Source organism: Salmo salar, chromosome ssa09 (assembly GCF_905237065.1).
Source record: "Salmo salar chromosome ssa09, Ssal_v3.1, whole genome shotgun sequence".
Classification (NCBI taxonomy): Eukaryota; Metazoa; Chordata; class Actinopteri; order Salmoniformes; family Salmonidae; genus Salmo; species Salmo salar.
In genome coordinates, this window is record NC_059450.1 from 156,051,573 (window position 1) to 156,063,991 (window position 12,419).

Consider the following 12,419-nt stretch of genomic DNA (forward strand, 5'->3'; position numbering starts at 1 on the left):
AAGAGCGTCTGCTAAATGACTTAAATGTAAATGTAAATGTAATACTAAACGGTGTGTCTCGGATTTACATACAGAATAATACGAAACGCTCTGAGACCAGGTTAGGGGACAAGGGAGAAGGTTGCGGTTCTGTATTTAGAAGAGAGACCATCGACCTTCACGTTTAAAGCTCAAACCTCCTGCGACGATAACAAAGACGAGGCGATTCGACACAGTGCTACTTGGAGATAAGGAGTTTACCTCATATCTCAACACACAGATAGACATGTTTCTGGAAATAAACGTAGATAATGAAGTATGCCCGACTGATGTCTGGGAAGATCTTAAAACATATATGATAGGCTGTATCATGGTTTACCCATCACATAAGAAAAAAAAAATAACGACCCATTAAAAATGTGAAAAACTAGAACAGAAAGTTCACAACATAGAAAGAAAACACGGTTTAGATTTAAATGCTGATAACCTTCAACAGTTGAACACTTTGATGCTCCACTATGACACAATAAACAGCCGATCTGAAGATCGCTGCCATGAAATCCAAGCAACAATATGTTGAGCAACGTGAAAGTACAATGGAAAATGCCGGCTTGGCAAATTAAGAAAGACGAAGAGGAACGTACCATGCATAACGTTCAAACCCCAGATGGTGCTAGATCCTGTAAAACATTTCATCACAAACTTAAATAAAAAAAGATTCAAAGGGGAAGATATGACAATAAGAAGAGAAAGATATAGATAAAAAACCGCAAGTGAAATGTTGGAGGCCATCAATAATCTACAAAAAGGGGAAAATCTCCTGGTAATGATGGATTCCCAGTGGAATGTTATAGGCATTTTTATAGTGCCAAATTACTAATGCCTATGTTACTTATGCTCACAACAGCTCTAGAGAACAATGAGCTTCCCCAGTCACTATGTTTGGCTACAATCAACCTTCATAAAAGAAAGATAAGGATTCAGTATCACTTCTGAATGTGATTTACAAAATCATTGCTAAGGTATTGGCTTTTCACATAGAAACAGTAATACAAAAGTTGATTAACTCAGATCAAATAGTTTTTTTTTTTTTTTAAATGGAGCAGGATACCTTCATACAATCTCAGCTGTTTTTTCACTATAATTAATCATACCAGGAACTTGAATGATGCTGAACAAAACATTCAATAGTGTGGAATGGGCTCAGTTGGTAGAGCATGGTGTTTTCAACGCCAGGGTTGTGGGTTCGATTCCCACGGGGGACCAGTATGGGATTTTTTTTAATGAAATGTATGCATTCACTACTGTAAGTCGCTCTGGATAAGAGCGTCTGCTAAATGTCCCAAAAATGTTTTAAAAAAAATATATATATATATTTGGTGGCTGTCTTAAAAATGGCTGGTTTTGGTCCCATATTTATTTCCTGGGATTGAGCTATTGTAAAATCCCCCAAAAGCATCAATACGAACAAATGGACAGATCTCTGAATCATTTACGTTAACAAGAGGGACCAAATGCTCTCTGTCTAGTTATTTATTTTCGTTAGCCACAGAACACCTAGCATTAATAATGAAAACTCATGGTTCATTCCGAGGGCACAGAGATTGGTGGAGATCAACATGTGACATCATTATATGCAGATTACATTTGACTTGATTTACCAGAACATCAGAATATTCTCTGTCATTTATTTTACTACTGTTGGACACATATGGTTCTGTATCAAGATTCAAAGTGAACCCGGGAGAAAACTGAAATAAACGGCAGTTTCTAATTATGAAATTTCACGTTTAGAATGTAAATTTAAGTGGAAACGGACAGACACATATACCTGGTGGTATTGATACCATGGAATATGGAGGAGGCATATAAAATGTCTTACTTTCCTTTAGGAAAGAATCCCGATGTTCAGAGATGGTGTGCTCTCTCCTAATTCTATAAAGCTGGAGGTCTTGGGACTACCTCATATGAAGATGTATTACTGGGTTGAACAAATGCGTTCATTTAAACAACGGACAGCAGACTATCCTTATGGAGTATCTGTCATAAGGAGAAGCGGACCAAAGTGCAGCGTGTGTGTCGTCCCACATTTTATTAACACTGTTAAACTATGCAATACATAAACAATAAACTAAACTGACAACAACAACAACAACAACAACAACAACAACAACAACAACAAAAAAAACCAGTGACGCAGAGGTGAAACATACACTACTGAAAAACAATCTCCCACAAACCCAGGTGGGAAAAACCCCTACTTAAGTATGATCTCCAATTAGAGACAACGAGGACCAGCTGCCTCTAATTGGAGACCATCTCAAACAAAACCAACATAGAAATACAAAACTAGAACATGAACATAGAAATAGAAAATGTAGAAAAACACCCCCTGTCACACCCTGACCAACTCTACCATAGAAAATAACATCTTACTATGTATGATCAGGACATGACAGTATCGAAGCCATAAATGTAATACCCTGTGATCTAAAATATATTCACTACTTTGGGTCCAAGACACTGAATAAAAAAAAATCTGACGATCCAATCCTTCTCAATTCCATTCGTATTTGGGAAAATGTACACAGGGGCAAAGAACCAATATCGACAGGCACCCTTTTTGGAATAATCCCACCTTACCTCCAGCGTTGAATTACATTACATATTTGTCCTGTGATCAACTAAAACCATTTTGGGATAATGTACAGTATGTGTTATCATTTCCTTGTGTCTAGGAATTTATATGCATCCATCTCCGCCATTAATATTGGTGATCAACATCAGATAAAGTTTTGTAATCTAAGTCTAATTGCTGCAAACAAATGTATAGCCATTAATTGGAAAAACCTCATGATATTCACCCTCAAAAACAAATTGAAGGACTGAACTATCTAGTTACATCCCACTAGATTCTACACTGAACAAAAATATAAACGCAACATGTAAAGTGTTGGTCCCATGTTTCATGAGCTGAAATAAAAGATCCCAGAAATGTTCCATACGCACAAAAAGCTTATTTCTCTCAAATGTTGTGCACACATTTGTTTACATCCCTGTTAGTGAACATTTCTCCTTTGCCAAGATAATCCATCCACCACTTAAAAATGCATGATCATTACACAGGTGCACCTTGTGCTGGGGACAATAAAAGGCCACTCTAAAATTTGCAATTTTGTCCCACAACACAATGCCACAGATATCTCAAGTTTTGATGGAGGGTTCAATTGGCATGCTGACTGCAGGGATGTACACTGGAGTTGTTGCCAGATAATTTAATGTTAGTTTATCTACCATAAGCCGCCTCCAACGTCATTGTAGAGAATTTGACAGTACATCCAACTGGCCTCACAACCGCAGACAACGTGCATGGAGTTGTGTGGGGTAGCGGTTAGCTGATGTCAACGTTGTGAACAGAATGCCCCATGGTGGCGGTGGGGTTATGGTATGGGCCCCATGGTGGAGGTGGGGTTATGGTATGGGCCCCATGGTGGAGGTGGGGTTATGGTATGGGCCCCATGGTGGAGGTGGGGTTATGGTATGGGCCCCATGGTGGAGGTGGGGTTATGGTATGGGCCCCATGGTGGAGGTGGGGTTATGGTATGGGCCCCATGGTGGAGGTGGGGTTATGGTATGGGACCCATGGTGGAGGTGGGGTTATGGTATGGGCCCCATGGTGGAGGTGGGGTTATGGTATGGGGCAGGCATAAGCTACGGACAACAAACACAATTGCATTTTATCGATGGCAATTTGAATGCACAGAGACACTGTGACGAGATCCTGAGGCCCATTGTTGTGCACTTCATCCGCCGCCATCACCTCATGTTTCAGCATGATAATGCACAGCACCATGTCGTAAGGATCTGTACACAATTCCTGGAAGCTGAAAAAGTCCCAGTTTTTCCCATGGCCTGCATACAACAGACATGTCACATTTTGAGCCTGTTTGGGATGCTCTGGATCGACGTATACGACAGCATGTTCCAGTTCCCGCCAATATCCAGAAAACTTCACACAGCCATTGAAGAGAAGTGGGACAACAATCCACAGGCCACAATCAACAGAGCCTGATCAACTCCAGATGTGTCGCTCTGCATGAGGCAAATGGTGGTCCCACCAGATATTGACTGGTTTTCTGATCCATGCCCCTTAGCTTTTTTTGTAAGGTATCTGTGACTAACAGATGCATATCTGTATTCCCAGTTGTGTGAATCCCATAGGTTAGAGCCTAAGGAATTTATTTAAATTCATGAATTTCCTTATATGAACTGTTACTCGGTAAAATCTTAGAAATTGTTGCATGTTGTGTTTATATTTTTGTCCAGTGTAGATCCAGGGTATAACAGTATACTTTCAAATCAAACAAAAACCAGACTTACTTGGCAGAGTTTAGAGGACCATCTGGGGAGTGTGGTGCTTGACTGGTGGTGACGGCTACTTGTGCCGCGTTTGTGTGCCGGTTGTGGCTGGGGAGCTCGGGGGTTCCCGACTTGCTGACTGATTGTGGTTGTTCGCGTGTTGTGTTGTTGTGTGGTGGATCCTTTGTTTTTTGTGTTGTTTTGGTTTGTGAATGTCCGTTTATTTTGGATTGAGTTTTTACTTAATATTTTGTTAATTATTATTATTATTATTTTTAAATCACAATTAAAAAAAAAAATATTATCTGTGAGGGTGGATTCCTTGAAGGAATTAAAGTCCTGGGATGGCGAGTGGGTAAGATGAAGATGAGACTGTTGCAGCTTTCGGTAGATCGCCTCCACTTTGTTGTGAAAGGAGGTCAGAAAACAGGCACAGACGTCAGAGTGTGTGTGTGTGTGTGTGTGTGTGTGTGTGTGTGTGTGTGTGTGTGTGTCTGACTGCCTTTCACCAATTTACCTATTTCAGCTTCATCGCCATTTTGTTTTGCCTTGAATGCAATGTATTGACTTCTGCGTCAAATCTATTGAAGCAAACCTATTCATCAGTATCCTTGAAGAATTTATTTTTGCATTGAATGCATTTCCCCCCCCCCCCGAGTTATTTTGTCAAATTTTATTCCATTTTATTTTTTGACAATTAAAAAAAACATACATAGACAAAAACAATAGACAACTTAACATTTACATGTAAACAAACATTAATGAGATCACACTTGCTCAGACCCACAGGTTCCCACTATATACATACCCAATATTGTTTCCAATGCTTGTAAGACTCTGACCCACATTACTTTAGGTTGTTTCTTACACGCAGAAATCTTTTTCAATATCTAAATAATAAAGCATTTGATTCTTCCATTCTCTTAACATTGAAGTAATATTTGACTTCCAGAATTTAAGTAAATAGCTTCTTCAATAATAAGTGAGAAAAATAATATTGTCCAACCAATTGGGTATCTTACTGCACCCTCATATGCCATGTCTTGAAATATGCAGATAAACAGATTAAAAGTAAATTTACATTATAGCAATTCTGACAGTCAACTTTTTAACTCCGCCCATAACTTTTGTACTTTAAAGCACTTCGGGAAGGCATGAATTATTGAGTCATTGTTAGTTTTACACTTAAGACATGACTGTGCCTTTGTGCTGTAGAATTTGTGAATTTTCTCTCTTGTGCAATAAATTCTATACATTTGTTTATACTCGATTAAGCGTACATTTGAGTTATGTGTCATTTTGTTATTTTTTTGTTTTCTAAAAGTAAAAAAAAATAAATTCTAAGACATTGTCAGTTGCATAAACTCTCTGCAAGGTTTTGTAAATTTTACATATCACATGAGTATCTTTTTCTGACTCAAATAGGATTCCCTCGACATTGCTCTGATGTCCAAAAGCGTTCAGGTTGAAATGTCGGGATGTAAAACTTTTAAGTTGTATATACAGTTGAAGTGGGAAGTTAACATACACCTTAGCCAAAAACATTTAAACTCAGTTTTCCACAGTTCCTGACATTTAATCCTAGTAAAAATTCCCTTTCTTAGGTCAGTTAGGATCACCACTTTATTTTAAGAATGCGAAATGTCAGAATAATAGTAGAGAGAATGATTTATTTCAGCTTTTATTTCTTTCATCACATTCCCAGTGGGTCAGAAGTTTACATACACTCAATAAGTATTTGGTTGCATTGCCTTGAAATTGTTTAACTTGGGTCAAACGTTTCAGGTAGCCTTCCACAAGCTTCCCACAATAAGTTGGGTGAATTTTGGCCTATTCCTCCTGACAGAGCTGGTGTAACTGACTCAGGTTTGTAGGCCTCCTTGCTCTTAAACACTTTTTAAGTTTTGCCCACAAATTTTCAATAGGATTGAGGTCAGGGCATTGTGATGGCCACTCCAATACATTGACTTTGTTGTCCTTAAGCCATTTTGCCACAACTTTGGAAGTATGCTTGGGGCCAATGTCCATTTGGAAGACCCATTTGCGACCAAGCTTTAACTTCCTGACTGATGTCTTGAGATGTTGCTTCAATATATCCACATAATTTTCCTGCCTCATGATGCCATCTATTTTGTGAAGTGCACCAGTCCCTCCTGCAGCAAAGCACCCCCACAACATGATGCTGCCACCCCTGTGCTTCAGGGTTGGGATGGTGTTCTTCGGCTTGCAAGCGTCCCCCTTTTGCCTCCAAACATAACGATGGTCATTATGGCTAAACAGTTCTATTTGTGTTTCATCAGACCAGAGGACATTTCTCCAAAAAGTACGATCTTTGTCCCCATGTGCAGTTTCAAACTGTAGTCCGACTGTTTTTATTGCGGTTTTGGTGAGCGGCCTTTCAGGTTATGTCGATATAGGACTCATTTTACTGTGGATATAGATACTTTTGTACCTGTTTCCTCCATCATCTTCACAAGGTCCTTTGCTGTTGTTCTGGGATTGATTTGCACTTTTCGCACCAAAGTACATTCATCCCTAGGAGACATAACGCGTCTCCTTCCTGTGCGGTATGACGGCTGCGTGGTCCCATGGTGTTTATACTTGCGTACTATTGTTTGTGTAGATGAATGTGGTACCTTCAGCCGTTTGGAAATTGCTCCCAAGGATGAACCAGACTTGTGGAGGTCTACAATTTTCTTCTGAGGTCTTGGCTGATTTCTTTTGAATTTCCCATGATGTCAAGCAAAAAAGCACTGAGTTTGAAGGTAGGCCTTGAAATACATCCACATGTACACCTCCAATTGACTCAAATGATGTCAATTAGCCTATCAGAAGCTTCTTAAGCCATGACATTATTTTCTGGAATTTTCCAAGCTGTTTAAAGGCACAGTCAACTTAGTGTATGTAAACTTCTGACCCACTGGAATTGTGATACAGTGAATTATAAGTGAAATAATCTGTCTGTAAACAATTGTTGGAAAAATTACTTGTGTCATGTACAAAGTAGATGTCCTAGCCGACTTGCCAAAACTATAGTTTGTTAACAAGAAATTTGTGGAGTGGTTGAAAAACGAGTTTTAATGACTCCAACCTAAAGTATATGTAAACTTCTGACTTCAACTGTATTTGAAAATGTCTACATTGGTCAGTCCAAAATTCCTTTTAAATTCTGACATGGAAAAATTACCACATCATTTATGATTTCTTTAGTTTTCCAATTTATCTGTGAATTCTGAAAAGCTATCCAACGATTGTTCCATAGGGGTGTGTTTTATTGGAGAGCAATATTGGTTCTTGTACAATCCATTTCATTTTCTTCCATGTGCACCCATTGTTTCTCTTTAGTACATTTAACAATATGTCGCAAATAAAAGCCTTGGGTGGTGTGTTGATAAAATTCCAAGTCCGGAAGGTTATAACCACCCTCAGACTTAGGAAGATGCAAAACTTTCCTTTGTATTGTATAAGTTTTATTTGCCCATATAAAGTCTGTTATGACCGACTTTTTTAAAGACTGTTTTCGATATTACCAAAAATTGATATTAAAACTTGTGTATTTTTTTGTGGTCCCCTTAAAGGATTGCTGTAAATCAAGAGTTATTTATTTTTCCTATTGCTATTATTTCAGTTTTACATTTATTTTATATCCTGAGATTTTAGAGTATTTAACAAAGGGGACATTGAGTTTTCAATATTTGTCAGGTACATCAGGAGATTGTCGGCAAATAAATGTAGTTTATACTCATGTTTACTAATACTGACCCCTGTTACATTTGGGTCCAGTCTAATTCTTTCAGCAAGCTGTTCAAATGCCAGTGCAAACAGGAGGGGGAGAGAGGGCATCCCTGTCTTGTGCCCTTTTAGAAAGCAAATTCATCAGTTAATGCATTATTTGTGTATGACGTTCTGTTTGGGTGATTTATATTTATAGTTGCTTCAGGGTTGTTGAACCTAAGATCAGGCCAACCTGTTGTTTCCTTCTGATTTATATAGATTTTCATAGAAGCTTTTAAATGTTTTATTAATAGCATTGTTGTTTATTATTAAAGCATTTGTATCCTTATCTTTTAAAACTATAACCGGTTTGGTATTCATTTTGTGAGGGCTGCGAAGTATTTACCGGGTTTATTTGCCAATAAATAGTATGTTTTATTTGAGTTTAACTTCTAGTTGTTGGCTTTCTTCAAAAATAAAATATAATATCCCTGCTTCAGGTCAGAAATGTTGTTTTCTTCTTTACTTTGTAAATATTTTTTATTGGCTTTTTCTACGATGGTGATTTTTATTTTTTATTTTTATTTCAATTTCTAACTCAGATTTAACTTTTGCCTAGTATGAGAGTATCATTCTCCTAATGTACGCCTTAAAAGCATCCCAAAATATGCCAGGGGTCATATTCTCAGTCCTCTATGTCTACATTTGTAATGGTAAAGATTTTTTTTTTAATTTGCTCCTGAGTGGCGCAGAGTTCTAAGGCACTGCATCTCAGTGCTAGAGGCTTCACTACAGACCCTGGTTCGATCCCGAGCTGTATCACAACCGGGCCGTTATCGGCAGTCCCATAGGGCAGCGCACAATTGGCCTAGCATCGTCCAGGATAGGGGAGGGTTTAGCCGGGTTAGGCCATCATTGTAAAATAAGAATTTGTTCTTAACTGACTTGTCAAGTTATATAAATAAAATACAAATAAATATGTTGTTTAAGTATTTAATACATTTTGGCTCTTTAATATCATTCTCCGTATTTTGTTGTAGTGGACAGTAATATTTAACATGTGTATATACAGTAGGCTATACATGCTATTATAAATACCTTACATGAGACCTGTAATAAGACTAAGAAATTAGCCTATTAAAATGTTTTTCTGACTCCATAAAAATAATTAAAACATACAAGCAAGCGTTAGCTAATGAGTTGACGTTGACTAGCAGGAATTGGTCTGAGAATTGTCCATATCAAATGAATATATTTAATCAACATTGTACAATGTAAATGAGACATAATTCCAGAGAGGACAATAAACCCTCTTTGAGAGTAACTTCGAGTACACTCTGTGCAGAGATACAAGTTACCACAGAGATCATACATCTATATAGATAGCATCAGAGTTGTCCCTGTACAAAGATACAAGTTACCATAGAGAGAATACATCAATACATCTAGCATCAGAGTTCTCCTCAGTGAACAAGTTGCAGATAAATATCAAACCTGGATACTATAGCATTACTCTATCACTCATTCAATAGTCAGTCCTCTGGATACTGTAACAGAGATATAGTCAGTCCTCTGGATACTGTAACAGAGATACATTCAATAGTCGGTCCTCTGGATACTGTAACAGAGAGATAGTCAGTCCTCTGGATACTGTAACAGAGATACATTCAATAGTCAGTCCTCTGGATACTGTAACAGAGAGATAGTCAGTCCTCTGGATACTGTAACAGAGATATAGTCAGTCCTCTGGATACTGTAACAGAGATATAGTCAGTCCTCTGGATACTGTAACAGAGAGATAGTCAGTCCTCTGGATACTGTAACAGAGATATAGTCAGTCCTCTGGATACTGTAACAGAGAAATACATTTTGGCCCCTCAGACGGGGAAGGGATGACTAGTCCTTGGGCATTGTCCTTTGCTCCTGGACCTTTGCCATACAACTCCAGGTGACAAGGAACACATAAATTAGGGCCAAGCCTACACCGTCATTAAGTGTATTTTCTGTTGGTATAATTAAAACTTCTTCAGGCTAGGGTCCTTTTTTCTCAATTTCCACCTGACTGACGTGCCCAAAGTAAACTGCCTGTTGCTTGTATATAAGTGGTACCATTGGAAAGAAGACACTTTGAAGTTTGTAGAAATGTTAAAATAATGTCGGAGACTATAACACAATAGAGAGGGTAGGAGAAAATCCAAAGGTTAACTAACCAGATTTTTTGTTGTTGTTGAGAGCCCATGCTGTTACAATGGAAAGTATAGGGGAATAGGGAAATAATTAAATCTAGCTCCCAGTATGCAATTCCTATGGCTTCCACTGGGTGTCAGCACTCAATGTTCAAGGTTTCAGGCTTGTTTCTTCCAAAACAAATAAGAATAATGAGTTTTACCACAGGGACACAGTCTTGGAAATGTGTGTGTGCGTGCGCCATGAAGACAACATACTATTGAACATACTTCTTTCCGTACTAATTATTATAGTTTGATTACATTTTAGGGTATCTGCGAATGAAATAGAAACGTATTTTGACTTGTTGAAACAAAGTTAAGCGTAGATTTTCGGATTCCTATCTTGGCATGTTGAACGAGTGGATTACTCAAATCGATGGCGCCAACTAAACTGACTCTTTGGGATATAAAGGACTTTATCTAAGAAAACGACACTACATGTTATAGCTGGGTCCCTTTGGATGACAAATCAGAGGAAGATTTTCAAAAAGTAAGTGAATATTTAATCGCTATTTGTGAATTTATGAAACCTGTGCCGATGGAAAAATATTTTGATGTGGGGTGCCGTCCTCAAGCAATCGTATGGCATGCTTTTGCTGTAAAGCCTACTGTAAATCGGACAGTGCAGTTAGATTAACAAGAATTTAAGCTTTCAACCGATATAAGACACTTGTATGTTCCTAAATGTTTAATATCTATAATTTTTATGATTATTTATTTGAATTGCATGCACTCCAGTTTCACAGGAAGTTGTCCCGCTAGCGAGACGCCTAGCCCGAAGAAGTTTTAAGCATGATACAGGAGAATGATCCAATATCACTGTATCATGGAATTTTTTTAACTCAATAAATTATTAAGTGATTTTTGAAATTAATAATGAAGTCAATTCTTGAAAAACTTTTTTTACTTTGAGAAAAAAAATAGTTTTCTTTTGTAGCTGGCGAACAGACGGAACAGAATTCTTCAGCCTTTTTGGATGTTCCTTGAATTTGCCCTTTTTATAGCTACTGTATGTCTGTTTAACTTGCCAAATGTGTGATTTAGATCACCTGCTAAGATAATAGTTCCTGTCTGGGTTTGATCTAATATAGCATGAATTATATCAACAACAAAAAAAAAAGATTTGCCGCTGGTGGGATATATACTGTACAATGAAATCAATGTGTATTTTTCACCATGGAAGAAGGTACAGTTTAAAATTGGAAAACTGCCTTCTTGGACCATGTGCTGGGATATAAGAGCAAATGTTGTATTTTTGTTTATCAGGATTCCTACACCTCTGCTGTTACTACAGTAGGTGGCAGCAAAGGCCTCTCCAACCCTGCTCCTCTCTAAATATGACATTTCCATAAAACATTTTTTTTAACCCTTACATGAAAACCACATCTGCTAGCAATCTCTTTAAGAACCTCATGTTTTTTCTTGCCACCGTGGAGCCTGTGTACATACTATATAATAAGTTGGATTCTGTTGGCCTTTACTTGTATAGAATCAAAGTTGACCTTGTCTGTTCCGTCTATCATTGAAGAACCAGATAAAACATTTTAACAGACGTGTCAATATGAGGGTGGTGGACAACCCATGGATATGGGAGAGTCATGATATGGAAACATAGTTATTGTTATTAACATTCGAAATGGAAATCTATACTGTAACAGAGATAATTTTGGAATTTTTTACAAATTAATTTAAAATGAAAAGCTGAAATGTCTTGAGTCAATAACTATTCGACCCTTTTGTTTTGGCCAAAATAAGTTCAGGAGTCAACATTTGTGAATGTGTGAGTATGTAGGCAGAGCAAATATTTAACTGAGAACACGCAAAAAAACATAAAGGAAAGTATTTCTTTGTACTTTGAGGTGCTGTGCCATTTTAGGGCTTTTAAGCTCCAACTCTTCTCCTAGCGTATCAAAAGTCTGCGGATTATGTCAGAAAGACTGTGGTCTGTTTCTATAAATCCTTCCTTCCCTCTCCACCCCCACCTCCCAGTTTCCTCCCCCTTTACTCCACCCAAGCTCCCATCTTTACTCCACCCAAGCTAAGCTTGTCCCAACCTCCCATCTTTTTCCCACCCTCCCTTCCTCTCAAACACACTTATACCCATCTATCCATTAACTTACTCATCCATTCTCATCCATT

The 12,419-nt window shown here is 37.9% G+C and overlaps 1 non-coding gene across 1 annotated transcript; it reads left to right on the forward strand.

The window, feature by feature from the left end:
- Positions 1–1,173: 1,173 nt before the first annotated feature.
- trnae-uuc (transfer RNA glutamic acid (anticodon UUC)) lies at positions 1,174–1,245 on the forward strand. Its single transcript has one exon. It is a non-coding gene; the product is annotated as a tRNA-Glu (tRNA).
- Positions 1,246–12,419: the final 11,174 nt, after the last annotated feature.